Source organism: Lynx canadensis, chromosome B1, assembly GCF_007474595.2.
Source record: "Lynx canadensis isolate LIC74 chromosome B1, mLynCan4.pri.v2, whole genome shotgun sequence".
Taxonomy (NCBI): Eukaryota; Metazoa; Chordata; class Mammalia; order Carnivora; family Felidae; genus Lynx; species Lynx canadensis.
In genome coordinates, this window is record NC_044306.2 from 3787662 (window position 1) to 3800834 (window position 13173).

The window sequence follows — 13173 nt, forward strand, 5'->3', positions numbered from 1 at the left end:
CCCCCCCACTCTCTCTCAAAGAAATAAACTTAAAAAAAACCACTCGTAGTTCATTTGAGAGATACTGTCTTGATGTGTTTTTCTATCTGTGTTTTTATATTTCTCTTGAACGCTCTCCATAGAGATTCCCTCTCTTCTCGTTTTCGCAAAGGCATCTCTGACACAATCATTTGTTAGCTGTGTTCATTCATTCATTCACTCTGTCTTGTGTCCACTTGAAGCACACGTTTAAGATGTGGCCTTAGGTCAGTTTCACATCTCCCAAGTTTGTTGCCTTGTTTGTTTTTGTTTCTGTTTTTTTTTTTTAAGTTTATTTATTTATTTTGAGAGAGAACAGATCATGAGCAGGGGAGGGGCAGAGAGAGAGAGAGAGAGAGAGAGAGAGAGAGAATCCCAAGCAGGCTCCCCTGTCAGCACAGAGCGTGACGCGGGGCTCCAACTCACGAACCATGAGATGGTGACCTGGGCCGAAATCAAGATTTGCATGTTTCAGTGAATGAGCCACCCAGTAGCTCCTGTTGCCTGTGTCTAAATATTCCCAGAAGCTCCAACTGCAAGACTGCTTACTATCTTCTCTTGCACTGAGGAAGAAATGGAGTCTAAAACTAAATTTTTCTCAGAGATTTTTTCACTCCGACGTTTGATCTCCTTCTGTGTATTATTGTCATCAAAATGACCGTTTGAAGTACACATATATAAGAATGGCTTGCTGAGGTATGGGTTACACGAGAGCTGATCCCTCAAGACAGATGCATTAATGAAAACAAGCAAGAATCAAAGTAACAAATACCAAAATATCACAAATACATTTTCAAAATAAAAATGTGTTTCCTTTGTTCTGCAAAACCAACTATATAAAAATTACTCATCATTTGCATTCAATGCGTATAGAAATAATGACCTTATTGGCCAGAAGCATACAGCAGTGTTTGCTCTACAGTTATGGTCTCTACTCTTGAAACGATTTTTGAGAATTTTTTAAACGTATTTCCCCAGGGATAAGGCCAATCTGTGAACTTCACGGGGGAGAAGCGACACGATAGGACAGATGTGGTCTGTTGGAACCTGTAGGAATGTCCATAGAGAAAGTGTTGTGCAGACTGTAAACAAACAAACAAAAAGTGTTTAACAAACATGTGATGGTAGTTAAGGCAGCAGGTGCACAGGACATCACACTCGGCACACTGTGATTAAACATTTCTGTGGCTCATGAACAGAAGAGGATGGCCAGCAGCCTGGGGACCAAGCTGGACCGCGGACCGGGCTGAGGAACAAGGAAAGCATAGAGCCACTGCTCACCTCGAAGAAACTGCACCGGTGACGAGTTTGGAAGTACGGTGACAACCCTGCTATCTGGAGGCGAAACGGGAAATGAAAATCGGCTCGAGCCTCTCTTTTCTAGGGGCTTTTGAGGATTTTTTGAACATCCTAACAGGTCACAGAGGACACGTCTGCCACAAAACCAGTGTCTGCCTGCTCAGAGAGTTGATGGCCCGGCAGCATCCGACCTCAGAGTGTCCACGGTTAGCTGTGCCAGCGGGAGGCAAATGCATTCAGGAAAGAAGTAGAAGAAACGGGCTTTCTTCCTCAGTATGATGAAACCATGTACTTTCAGAAGGGTTAGGTCTCACTCAGAACTCACGTAATCCACATTAGTGTGAAACAACAGACTATCCCTACCGAGTTGTCATCATACCCGGATTAGTTTTCGTCTGAAAGCCTCTGTCATTCCCGATTGCTATGTCGCGTGAAGACCTTCCAGGCACTAAAATTGGAGCTCTTCAGTGTCCGAGGGACCAGGAAGGCCTTCCGGCCCACTCGCTTGCCGTGTGATGGGACCCGGTATTAGTAAACTCCAGCCCAAAGGTCAAAGCTGACCCACCTTTTCTGCACGGCTCATGAATTAATTATGTTTTCCTTATATTTTCAAATGACGAAATAAACAAATAAAAAACCAGGACATCTGGTGACAGATGAAAACATATGCAAAATTTGAACAAGGTTCAAATACGGTTTTGTTGCCACCCACCAGGGCTCTGTCATCATGCGGTGTCCGTGACTGCGTTCGTGCCCCGGCAGCCGAGCGGCGTGCACGTGACAGAGACAGAATAGCTCAGAACGTATCTGGTCTTTTAAAAAAGTCGGCTGACTCCAGATACTAACGATCTCTCTTACGACAGGCCCACGAAATCATTACCTGAACCGAATCATAATCCAGTGATAGGGAACGCATGGCTCTGCGGGCCCAAGTGCATTTCTATTTGATGGATTTCACTTAGATCTTCACGAAGAATGAGGTTTAGGAGAATACATGTGAGACCATCCACCACAGCTGGCCTGGTTCCCCAATTTGCATACCAACAATGTTCTGGCGGGTTATGTCATATTCCTTATGACGATGTCGTAGGTTTGGAAAAATGCCGGGAGGAACTTAAATCCTGCCACATTCAAGAAGCATGGGTGACCAGAAAGACCCAGAACACCAGGTCCTCTTGTAAAAATCAGGGCGTCCATCACGAATGGACTCTTCTCTGTGTCCCTGAAAGCTCTACTGTCCTGAGGGAATCATGAAATCCGACTGGACAGGAGTGTTTGTTTCTCAAAGACTCCTCTCCAAGTACTATCATGAGGGGTCTCACATGTTAGAAAGACCTCAACCATGAGCCTTGTGGCACCCCGCTGTCTTGGAAAGCAGGATGCCCAAGGCGTGGGAGTGGACGCTCAGTCTCCCTCTAGCCAACAACTCTGGCATTTCTCTGACTCTCTAGGCTGGAGGATACTTGAGACTATTCCCATCTCATTATTCACCGATTTCTAATATGTGACTATATCTCCAAGGAAAGAAAGACGAATGATTTTAGCAGTTGGACAGACAGAGTAGATGTGTGTTCAAATACGGTTTTAAGTAGCTAGACTGTCCTTGAAACTCTCCCAACATAAGACAAAGAAAATATAAAGTTTCTCAGTGCGGAATAAAGGGCACAACTAACATAACACTACCAGCCTTCTTTCCTCTTTGGCTTTTGGTAGAGCTCTCCAAGACGTCATTCTTTTAAATATGCAACATAATCTAAACATCTCTAGCCAAAGAGAGATACAAAGTCAGACAGAGCACCTATGGAAAAAAATAAGACCATGATGCTAAGAAAGACTAAATTATAATCTCTTGAGAAGTTATAAGAAAAGCGTGTTTTAGAACAAAGAAACGTTCTTTGCCATTGCCCAGTGTGAGAGCTGACCCAAGACAGGGGAGTGTTGGCGATCTGCTCTTGACTCTTTGTTGGAAAAGCAGGCCTCGCTTGGATATAATTTCCTGTCAGTATGCCACTGCAATGCCTCCTCGATTAATATAAAATCCTCTCGTATTTCCTGCAGCACGGAACTCAATTCTGAGTGCCTAGTAGGTGTCTACTGCCGAGTCTTATTGGACTGAATTGTAGCAACTTCAAATGAAATCAAATCACCTCAAAAGATGCTATGCCTTTATTGCTCAAAAACAGATTTAAGGCAACTTCCAGAGTACACACGTGGCAAGAAGGTAAATTAAAAGAGGAAAATAAAAGGTGATCAGACGGGGGCACAAAAGTAAAGTGGAGGCACCCACGAACTTCTACACAGGAAACAGTGTCCACAACGCGAAACGTGGACCACTTCCTTTGTCTACACACCGACTGAAGGGGGGGCGGGCATGATCAGTTACAAGCGGCTCCAAACTCCACCAGGCAAAAACAAGACAGGTGGCCCCGGGAATGATGGGTTTATTGCCTACAGAAAGTATTAAAGGGAGAGAATCTTTGTATTTATTTAACAGATAGTTATGGAATGTGACCTCTGTATGAGGCACTCTGCCAGGTAAAATGCATACCAAAAAAATGAAAAACCATCATAAATGCCCTTGGTTATCTAGCTCAGAGTGTCTGCGGGAGACGCAGACAGGCACAGACACAGGTGCAAATCTGTAGATCTTACACGCACATGATAAGGTCAGGACCGGGAGAGGGTAGATCAGACCTGTATAAAGAGGACCCGAGGGCTGAAGGCCTGGAACAACACTGGGGCTGGGCCCTGCAAGATGAGTCCGAGGTCACCAAAATCCACAACTCAACATGAAGTACAACAGCATAAGCAAACCCGCGCTTCAAGTACAGTTACACCGTACTGACCACGTTAATAAAGACATTCTTTTTTTTTTTTTAATTTTTTTTTCAACGTTTATTTATTTTTGGGACAGAGAGAGACGGAGCATGAACAGGGGAGGGGCAGAGAGAGAGGGAGACACAGAATCGGAAACAGGCTCCAGGCTCCGAGCCATCAGCCCAGAGCCCGACGCGGGGCTCGAACTCACGGACCGCGAGATCGTGACCTGGCTGAAGTCGGACGCTTAACCGACTGCGCCACCCAGGCACCCCTGACCACGTTAATATTATCACTCCATTCATTTGACTCGATAGATGGTGCACGTCACCTCTGGTTATTGGTCACATATGCCGTAATATTTCCAATCCTGTTTTTTAAAGTTTATTTATTTATTTTGAGGAAGGCAGAGACAGTGCAAGTGGGAGAGGGGCAGAGAGAGAACTAGAGAGAGAATCCCAATCAGGACCCAAGCTGTCAGCACAGAGCCTGACGTGGGTCTCAAACCATGACGTCATGACCTAAGCCAAACCAAAGGTCGGAGGCTTCACTGACTGAGCCATCCAGGCACCCCTCTAATCCTGGTTTTTAAATGAGGAACTGAATCCAGAAATATCTGAGCAACACTGAGGTGACAGAAATCGAAAGGAGACTATAGTAAAACAAACAAATTGAAAGCATGAAGTCGGTCCTTTTTGATCGTTCGCTGCATGAATATCTTCATGGTGTCTCTTTACACAAAGGGGTACCTGATCATGTCTGGAGAATTGATTTGACCTTTATTTTTTAAGGTTATTTATTTATTGTCTGAGAAACAGAGAGAGAGAGGAGGAAGAGAGACAATCCCAAGCAGGCTCTGTTCAGTCAGTGGAGAGCCCAAGGCGGGGCTTGAACTCACGGACTGTGGGACGATGACCTGAGCTGAGGTCAAGAGTCCAAGCTTAACCAACTAAGCCACCCACACACCCCAATTTGACCTTTATTGTACTGAAAATGACTCGCATTGATAGTAAGTCTACTACTCATCGGACTTTCAAAGACAACCCACTACCCTCTTCCGAATCACAGTCCCATCGGTAACATGTTCGATGAACAAACGTGGTCCCTTACTTAGCTCCTCTGTGTGTGTTTCTCACTCACAGACTTTTTTCCCTCCGGCAGGGCGGTCACTTTTCTTTTCCTGCACCTGGGAGAACGCTGGGACCACACCCCATGCACAGAATGGGGACCATCTGAAACCACAAGAATCCAGAGGCTCAACATTCTTGCTAACTCATGTAGGAATGATTAACGTCACTCAGGATGTTAACTCAGCTCATGGTTTACATAAATGGAGAAGTGAGTTGAACTTTGAAGATACGTGGGATTCAGTTTGGATCCAAAGGAAGAGATTGTGAATGTACCATGTTGGTGTCATTTCAGATAACCTGACTTTCCCCAGAGAACTAATTGAAGACTTTAATCAGAATGACTATATAAAGGGTTTGTTTACTGACTAACCATCTTTGTGATGTTCGGTATACATCATCAGTGGTTTTCTGAAACAAGTTTCAAAGCCATGGAAAGCTGTTTTTCTAAGCCCGAGGCAGAACCTGAAGAACACCATAGAATGGAGCCTGATAAAATGGGTCACTGTATTTTACATTTTCCTTACATTATCCTTCTTTGGGGGAGCAGAGAGAATAACGCCACCCTCATTTCAATGATAAGGAAAAGTCAGACCCAGAAACAGTGGTCTAAGATCACATGGTTAGAAAATGTGGGGCTACAACGATTCTTCCTCATTTTTCCTTTTCAGTGGCCTTTCTGTTATTTCAGTGTTTTCGTCTAAGAACAATGATGAAGGAAGCTTCAACATTGAGCAATCAAATAATCTTAGCAAAGTACTGTTTCTCCCTGAAATTTCACAGTTTTGTGGGCTAAACTGATTTACAAGAATGATGAGTTTTGAAATGGAGCAAAGTTATACCATATTTCTAAATAAGATATTGAGGTGCAAGATAATTTATTTTACATTTCTAAAATAACTAAACGTACCTTTCATGCATGACGATGCTCATTTCTCTAAAGTTAGAATTTTTTTTTTAGCCTCATATTTTATTTTTGTATTTAGGTTACTTTTTAACTATGGGGGTTCCCTTTAAGGGAAGGCAGGCATCAAAATTCTCATGCTGGGGAAAAGGTTGAAAGATGACCTTTATAACACCAAAATTTAACAAAACAAATGTGTGCTGTAGACTTAAGGGATACAAAGTAATAGCTTTGGTCCCTTAGCTCTGGAATCTTGACTTTTTCTTGACTACAGAGGCTTGCTTTTAGCTTGGGTGATGGGCATGAAGGAGGGCACTTGTGATGAGTACTTGGTGTTGTATGTAAGTGATGAATCACTGAATTCTACTTCTGAGACCAATATTGGACTATATATTAACTAATTAAAATATTTTTAAAAAAGAATCTCTGAAAGTCAAAAGAAATGCCACATGAGTAGCTATTTGGTGCTAATTTTGACGCATCACAAATTTTAGTCCATATCATGAAATACCGATGCTTCCCATCATGTTACCATCTTACCATGAACCCCCTTCATCGTCCCTGCACTATTGCAGCACTCTGTTAGTCGGAGATACTGGGCTGGACCTGTCAGGAGACCTCTTGAAGCACGCACCTGTGTGTCAACAGCCCTGGAGCCTCGCGCAAAGGGACACCACGCTGGCCTTGGGGGAGAGCACTATTTTAGGTCCAATGACTGAAACCCCCGATGGGCACAAGGACTTTGAAACCAAGGAATTGGGAGGGATCAAAATAGCATCATGAGAGAAATATGAAGCTTAGAATACATTCAGATTCACTTCATCTACATAACCCCAATTCAACAACTCATTCATACCCATTGCCTGTGATAGGCAACATTGTAACAGAACCACCAAGGCCGCAGGGCTGTAGCAGTGAACTCACAAGTCTGGTGGGAGGAAGCCAAGGTAAGTTTTCACACCACATTTATTCACCTGATACTTCCACACTTACTAGGTGGAAAAACACGTAGGCACTGGCCAAGGAAATTGAGAGGCGAATATAGCAATTAAACTCTAAGGAATGCAGAGTCTAATAGAAGTCATAAAATAGTTAAGCTGGTAATTAATTACTAAGTGCTATCACAAAGGTGATACAAGCAACGGTGCCTGTCATCTGTGTCGCCTGACACGTCTCCTTCTGTCCGAGTCGTAGCTGTTTTCTCAAAGTCCGATGATAGGTCACTGATTTCTTATATTCCTTATTGTTCTGAACCTGATCGTTTCGGCAGAAGGATTTTGCTTTCCCCAGACTAGCAGACGCTGTCTGTCTGTCAATTCCTACCTGTGAAGGCGAGCATATCAGGTTACCTGATGCTATGAAGGCTGTCCACCCCGAGACATACTTGTTTTGCCCAAGGCATTTGCTTTATGTCTCTTCTTTCATAAAGAACCTCTTGCCTGTCTGGTCAATAGGGATTAAAGTTCTGTTTTGGCTCCTTTTCCCAAGGAAAAAGACAATTTCTTGAATAAGTGACTAAAACTTACCAAGGTCAGTTGTCAATCCTGGTCATCCTGGCTCACCCTGCCAACATTCCCAACAAGGGAATGTTATGAAATATTCCCCTTCCTTAATATGAGATTGGTTTTTCTCAGCTAGAGAGAAACGCTAAATGGAAAATTTGTGTACGTCCTCATTGCTCCTGCCCTCCTCTCCTCCCGTCCCTCATAGCTCATGTTTAATCTGTAATATAAGCCAGCTATTATATCAAATGTGTTAAATGTGTTAAGAAGAGTGTCGAGGGGCACCTGGGTGGCTCCGTCGGTTGACCTCTGTTGGTTGACTCTTAATTTTTGGCTCAGTTCCGACTCAGGGTGATGGGATCAAGCCCCATCAGGCTTTGTACGAAGCATAGCAGTCTGCTTGGGATTCTCCAGCCCTCCCCCCATCCTTCCCTTTCTCTCTCCCTTTCTCACTCTCTCTGTAAAATAAAAAGGAGGAGGAGGAGGGGGAGTGTCTAAAACTTTCAAGAATACAGCCCTATGGATACAATTGCGCCCAATGCCTACATTAGGAAATACATTCGAAGAAACTAAATACATTGTGAAATTCATAAAATTAGAATTGGTGGGTCGGTTCGTCTTTCAATTCAAGTGTTTTGTGAAAATCCTGAAGGACACTTGATTCTGGAGTAGGAGACAGTTTCCAGGACAGCTTTCCTCTGAGAGGAGTCTTGAGTCTTTAGGAGGAAGTAGCTGGTGTGGAGAAGAAAAGGGCATCTAGTCAGGACTCACTTGATATCATGACTGTGACTCCCTTGTGCACTAAGAATCCAGGGTAGATGAGGGGCAGAGCAGATGTGAGACAGGGAGATGAAAGAGGTCTTCTGTAAATCACAAACCATACAAACCACAAGCCAGCCTATAGAAACACTAACTTTCAAAGTGACTTTGATTTTGTGTGGCAAAGGATGAGTTAAAAAAAAGTAACAAGTCAATGACTTGAAACATGAACATAGAATGGATCCTAATGGAGACAGTAGAAATTCAACCCATTGCTGTGACTATAATTGCTCAGTTTCCCCTCCCCTCTTGTCCACTCCTGGGTACCGTGTATTGTCCCGTAGGATGGGATGCTATTTGGCCATCACTGAGGATCAAGGCATCATTTTCATACTGGGCCCGCTTTGGTTCATACAGTGAGAAACAAATAAACCCTCCTTCCTTGGAGCTAATGGGATTGTGAGGACCAATACAAGGGTGTGCGATCCAGTGGTCTCACAGGTTTGTGTGGTGTTTCCAGGTGATGTAGGGAATTATAAAATTATCTTTTAGACTATCACAATTAAATTTCATATGAAATAAACATCTCAGATAATTCACAAAACACCAATATGTCTCTAGATCCACAGAGCAGGAGGCAAAACACTACAATTTTTTTGTTTTTTTTTGAATTCCGTAAGTGTTACCAAATAGGAAATATTTCCAAAAACATATTCTTGGTCACTTTGAATCTGAAGAAACATAAAATTTGCCGCCTGGAGAGGAATACAGAAGTCATCTATGTAATCCCCCAATTTTGCATAAACCTAATAAAGATTTAAAAATATTTGCCCAGAGTGACACAGAGAGAAAGGTATTAAATTAATGTTACAAGTTTTCGATAAAAGCAATTAATAGTAGCTTATGAATTCCAAGCTTTATAGTCACGGGTAAAAATGGAACACTTGGGTTCTGAGATTTCTCTCACAGCATTTGGTAGGAAACACTGAGAGACCCACGCTATTCAGATGTAAATGTGGCTGATGTGGTCAAATTCAAAATGATTAAAATGAGCTTAAATTAAACCAGAGTGTATCTGTTTCTCTTTGTTTTGTGCAGCCTGTCAGTCATAACTACCTTAGCAATGGTTCAAGAAGAATTAGGCAGAATATATGTGCCTAAAATGGGCCTAAAATATAAAATATATTTTATAATATATGTGACGGTTATAGAGTAAGTTACGGTGATGTTAGCAGGTGTCTGGAGACAAAATTAAGGAGACGGTAATTAATTTCTTGAGGACATTTATTTCCGAAGCCATATTAGGTACTAGTAGCAATAAAAGAACAGATATCAACTCCAGTTAAGTTTTATTAGAAGTAATTTAGATTCTCTAACTGACAAAGGTCAAATGCATCCACTGACTATGAGATCTTCATATAAAATCTCACCTTCTCAAAGAAATCTGACAGATCATGAGTGAAATCTGTGGACGAATGCTTTGAAAGGCAGGAGCTGGTCGACCAGAAGGAAAAACAGGCCCAGTATGAAGCATTTTTAACAATTTAAGATGCCCTTCCCTTCATCAGGAAACATCGTGTTTTGAGATACATAGACTATACGTTGAAACTTGTTCTGAATTCTAGAAGTAAATGACAAAAGAAGGCAGAAACTTGAACTAAATAAGCCAAAAGGGGGAAAAAGAAACCAAAATGTGAATGTTCTCTGAAGTGCGAGTCCTGGGGAAGGACAGCAGAGGCTAGAAGGAGATGTGCTGTGCCCTGATGCTGGATAAACAGCTAAAATGAACTCAAAATTACTCTCATTTGTTTTCTCCCCAAATTCAAAGTCAGAAATACAGAAGTATTTTCTTAGTGAACCGCGATTTTTCTTAGTGAACTCACGCAGATTTCTTTCTTCCCCTCCACACTGCACATTTGATTTACTTATTTGCTGGCATATAAATGGTTCCATCATTAAAACTACTGCTTCTCTCCTCAGTGACCCACTCTTAATTATGGCTCATCTGGTTACGGCAACCGTGCCAGGGAAAAGAGCATGTTCAGCAAGCTGTTTTTACACAGTGTTCATCTGAAGATATTAGGGACCTTCATCAGCCCTCTATGATGATACATTGTGTTGCTTTTTCCCAACACCTGGACACTTGTTCATCACACACCTTAGACTTTTTTTTTTTTTTGCACGATAGCAGTATCTCCACATCCATATATTAATACATGGTAACACTGTTCCCATATTGTTATTAACTCACCTATAAACTTGCCTGAAGGTGAATTTTTTTAATGTAAATTTACATATAATAGCAAAGTTGCAGGCAGCATGGCTAAATCACATCTACAAAGCTCACCATCTTGAAGCCACCAGTGTTGCTATGTTACCAAGATTCTTCTAGAGCAAGTTTTTATATGCATAAATAGCCAACTATTGAGTGTTTAGGCCAAGGAACATTTCAATGGTTTAATCTCTTTTCTGGGGTTGGAAAATCCATTCCAATATTCGCTAAGCCGCTCCTTTCGTAACTATTAAAATATACAGTCTCCCAATAGAACAAGCGAAATGGCATGCTACACGAGAAACCAAACATCTGCTTGAGCTAAAATTATAATATATGGCTTTGAATGTCAGAGAGGAAATCAGAGTCATGAATGTTTAATCACTGAATGTTGTAGAAAAAAGCTGGTGGCTGCATTAGCACTAAACATAGATGCTAGGCTTTATCATGACTCACTCTCGCACCTTCTTGAACATGGGAGAACTGTGTCTACCCAGAAAGAAATCAATGTTTCTTTATCATTTTCACTTTTAGAAACACTTTTGGATCTCATCCTTATAACAGCCCCATGGTACAAGCGGGACAGGTGTTTGGATTCCTGTTATAGACTCAAAATGGGAGCACACAGTTTATCTGCTATGTGAGTTCCGACTGGAAGCCAGGTCATTGAGGAAGACAAAGTAGGAGAAATTTATCTTCTTAGGTGAAGACATCATATATATATGGCACAATAATTCCTGCCCCCCCTCAGTCTGCATTTGGTTCTTTTGGGGACCCCATAACAAACCAGTTTTCTCATATACGAACATAGGTCTGTACACGACCACACATGCTTGATGCTCTAACTATAACAGTAGTAAGTTCAGCGTATATCTTTCATATGTTACATACGGGAAAACGTAAAGAGAGCTACAACCCATTTTCATTACAAGCAAATTAAATGCGGGAGGGTAATTCAATAACTTGGAAAAAGAGTGTCTCCATAAAAATAATTAAAGAAGAAAAAACTGAGAGCCAGAAGGTTTTAAAGGGAAAATAAGCGATGACATCATTCCATACAGAAATCACCTATGAGAGAAAGTAGGAGGGAGGGAGGGACAGGAAGAGAATCCAAGCAGGCCCCGTGCTGTGAGTGCAGAGCCAATATGGGGCTCAATCCCACAAACCATGAGATCGTGACCTGGGCCAAAGTGGAATGCTTAACCGACTGAGCCACGCAGGTGCCTCCCAAATTACTTGAAAAAGCAGATATGCATTCTTGATGTGGAAATGTAGGAGTTTGCATTTTGACAAACCCAAGCCGTTTCTCTTCCACCACCCCTCCCACAACATGAGGTGGCTTTATCCAAGGTCATTCTGCACTGTTACCTTTAAACAAAGTGGAAAAGAAAATCTGTACCCATCATGGTCTGTATACCAGTAGGTTCTTTGGATTTTTTTTAAAGGAAGTACATTCAAACAAATATCAGATGTACTGATTAAAGACAACTATGTTTTCTTCATTGTAAGACTTCAACATTTTTTCATGTGGCCAGAATCAACTGAAGGTCCAGAGATCGTCACGTTCAATTTTCTAGGTTATAAGTTAAAAAAACAAGAACAGGAAAGAAAAAGAGAGAGGAGAAGGAACACCAAAATGGTGTTTCCAAACAGAAAGTTGTGATGATGTAGCTCAGGTATTTATTCTATCTTAATACAAAATGATAGTTAATGTAATATTCATAAAAATTAGAGAATGTATTTAAGAATTAAGTTACTAGTTACTAGTGATATAATACATGGATGGTACCCAATTTTAAGATGCATATCCTATATGTTTCACTTCCTCTTCTCATGGGATACTGTCCCCAGAAACACATTCCAACTGCTGTTTCATTTGTATAAATGCACACGTATGCATATGCATAATATATATTGCACACACATAAAATAACCTAGTTGCATGCATATACATTATAGAAATAGAACATATTATATTTGAATTATAACATAAATTTATAATACAAGTAGAATTATTATTCTATATTATTGAATTATTATTCTATAATAATTCTATTATAGAATATAAAAATAGGAAACTTTTTTATATAATAAAAAATAGTGAACGCACATGTATATCAAATTCAATACCTAGTTGACCCTTGAACAACATGGGTTGAATTACAGGCATCCACTTACACGTGGATTTTTATCGATAAATACAATTGATATCAATATGTACTATGAATGTATTTAACTTTATGATTTTCTTAATAACATGCTCTTTCTCTATTGTAAGAACGCAATATATAATACATATAACATACAAAACGTGTGTTAATAATGCTTATGTTATCGATAAGGCTTCTGCTTAACAAGAGGCTACTAGTAGTTAAATTTTGAGGGAGTCAAAGTTTACATGGGGATTTTTCAGCTAGGTGAGGGCCGGGAGACCTGATCACCGAAGTGTTAAGGAGTCAAATGTATTCTCTACTT